This window comes from Echinops telfairi, unplaced genomic scaffold (assembly GCF_000313985.2).
Source record: "Echinops telfairi isolate 266 unplaced genomic scaffold, ASM31398v2 ScPeMD7_7412;HRSCAF=8450, whole genome shotgun sequence".
In the NCBI taxonomy this organism is placed as follows: domain Eukaryota; kingdom Metazoa; phylum Chordata; class Mammalia; order Afrosoricida; family Tenrecidae; genus Echinops; species Echinops telfairi.
The window spans coordinates 1099413-1102280 of NW_022111312.1; positions in this window are offsets into that span (position 1 = coordinate 1099413).

Consider the following 2868-nt stretch of genomic DNA (forward strand, 5'->3'; position numbering starts at 1 on the left):
GGGGGGGAGGAGAAGTGGGGGAGAGGGCAGCTCACTGAAGTCTAGAGAAAGCCACCTTCTCTCTGTCGCAGGAGTGACTGAAGGCTCAGACAGGGCAAGTGACCTGCCTCAGGCACTCAGCCAGGGAGAGCAGAGCCTCTTTGTCCCCTCTAGGGCTCCTGGCCCAGGGCCAGTGCCCCCCTGCCTCCAGGGCTCCCCAGGCAGCAGACCTAGCCAGGTAGTGCCCCCAACCTCATGCCTCCCAGGCAGGCTCTTTCTGTTCCTTCAGGACCCCCCTGAAGTGGGGGTGAGCAGCTCCCTGTGGATCAACGTGCCAGGGGGTGAGTTCATCACAGCCCCCAGCTACCCTGTGTGTATCCAGTTACTCCTTCCACGGTGCAGTCAGTAGGGAACAGGGCTTAGAGCCCCCCCACTCACAAGGACAGAGACACACACACACACACCCACTCACCAGGAAATGAAACCCAGTGCCACCCATGGTCACCGAGAACCCGACCACGGGGATCCCATAGTGTTTGCACCCCCACTTTCTCAGAAGCCAGGCCCTTTTCTTTGTACCCTGTCTGACTCTCAAGGGCCTCCTGGGGACTGTTCAGCATCCTAGCGTTGCCCAGGAACCCAACCTGGGCCTCTACCCACCTGGAAGGGCTCTCCCTGCAACCCAAGGACCCTACTGTCCAGTCACCAATGTCCCCCAACAGCCCAAGGGATCAGAAGCATACACCACCACCACCCACAAGCCATGTGACCTTTGGCAAGTCAGTCACCTTGTCTCTCCTGTCTTCCTTTGTATAAAGTGGGTGGGTTCAGGGCCTCTGTGTGTTCTGTGGGGCCCCGGGGTGTACAGGGTGCTCCGAGGGGTTACACACACAGTCAAGTATACGGACAGGATGGAAGCGAGGCCTCCTGGTGGTTTGCAGGCTCTGAAGAAGGCCTGAAGCTGGGGGCTGAGGGGTCACCCCAGAAACTTGCATGCCACTGCCTCAACCAGGGAGAGCCCAGGGGAGCTACGACCCTTCCCTGGCTGCCCATTTGAGAGGCCAACCTCTCCAGGCAGCTCAGCCCTCCCTAATCAGCATGTATTGAGCACCTACTGGTTTCCCAGCCCAGGCAGGACGGGAGGTGCCACCGGAAGGGGCCCTTTCTTACCACAGAGTCTGTGTCCAGTGCCCGTGAGGCATGGCTTCATCCGTGCCACAGACTCATGCGCTGGGATTCGAACTCACGTCTCTCGGGACTCAGATGCCCGGTGGCTTCACCTCACTGCGTGTGCCAGCATCTCCCACCAAGCCGGTTTGCAGCTGGGACACTACGGCTCAGAGAGGGGAGGACCAGGGTTGTCCAGCGGGGTGCCCCGCCGTCCCTCCAGACCCCCCCGAAATAGCCCTTCCATCTGCTCTCAAGGACCCTAGACCACCCAGTTTCCCCGCCTGTCTGCAGCCACACTTACTCCAGACAAGATCTGAGCCCTGACTGAGGTCACGGCACCCCCGAGGAAGCCAGGGAGCAGCTGCAAGGAGACCCCTGGTCCCTATCCGACGCCGAAGCCCTGCAGACAGAGGGGCGCCTGGGCCGGGAGCTTGTCACCTCCCCAAGGGCATATGGGCCAGCCTCTCCTCCCTGGCCATGACTGTCACCCACGTCTTGGGCTGTCAGGGACTTTTCTGGCTCCTGGGCCTCGTTTCTCAAGGTGCCCCGATAGGATGGAATAGAATCTCCCTTGTGGATTTCCAAGACCCATTATAAGAGTGGCTCCACTTTCTCGCCAGGAGCGGCTGGTGGTTCCATGCAACGCAGAACCCCCTCTGCCACCGGGGTTCAGAATCCACTGGATGGCAGTGAGCTTGGCTTTCCTTTGGGGGGGCACCAGTTTTGCCCACCCTTCCAGGGCGCTCTGTTCTGCCCCCAAGGAAAGATGTTAGGGCTCTAAAAGTCTCAAGCCGCTAAAACGGACCGACTCCAACATTTTAAGGTAAACCAGGGAAGGAGCCAGAATGCTTGGAAGGGTGTTCCCTTTTTTCTCCTTCTGTTTATGGCTAACAGCTCAGCTGGAGTTCTCAGGGGACCTCCAGGGCTCCGAGCTAAGCGCTGGTAGCAAATGAATTCACTGCCCCCAGAGTTACTGGTACCAAGGACTTCCCAGTTCATTCTTGTGTGTCAAGAGGAGAAATGTTCACATCCCCCATGGGGATGATGTACAATATTTTCCAACAAAATCATGATGATGTCTCTAGAGTGAACCAGGGCCATATATAAAGCATAGCTATATGGATGGATTTTGAGCACCCATTTAAGCATCGCCTTGATCTAAGAACAATTAGTGCTTGTGAGATGGCCTTAGTCAATACTTGGCCTCTTGAAGAGATCACTGAGGAGGTGGCGCTATAGCAAAGTGTGGTGAAGAAATCAGTGTCTTCAGACAAGCAGCCTTCTGAGTGAGGCATCAACTAAGCCCACACAGAAGCAGCACAGCAGCCTGTGTGATCCAAGGATTGTACATCATAAAATCCAAGATTGAAGGAGGGAACTGTGTTAGAGCTGACGTGCTGAGCACACGGGTTTCCAGAAAGCCGTGGGTGACAGTGAAAGCCCGAACCCCATTGGCAGAGTCCCCAAGTGGATGGAGCGTCCAGAGAATCCCCTCTGACTACTGACCAAGGTTGTGATAGCCTTGCTATCAGAGAACATTAGAAAGATGGATCCAGGAAGATGCAATCAGGTTAAAATTCAACACCTTTTCACTTGGTCTCCCTCTGGGCACAATTTAAATTTATTCTGTTTTTAGTATTTTCTGCTTGCTTTTGGATTGATATTTCCTGTGTTTTCTTTCGTTATTGTTGTTAGAGGGTTTGTTTTGTGTGTGTGTGT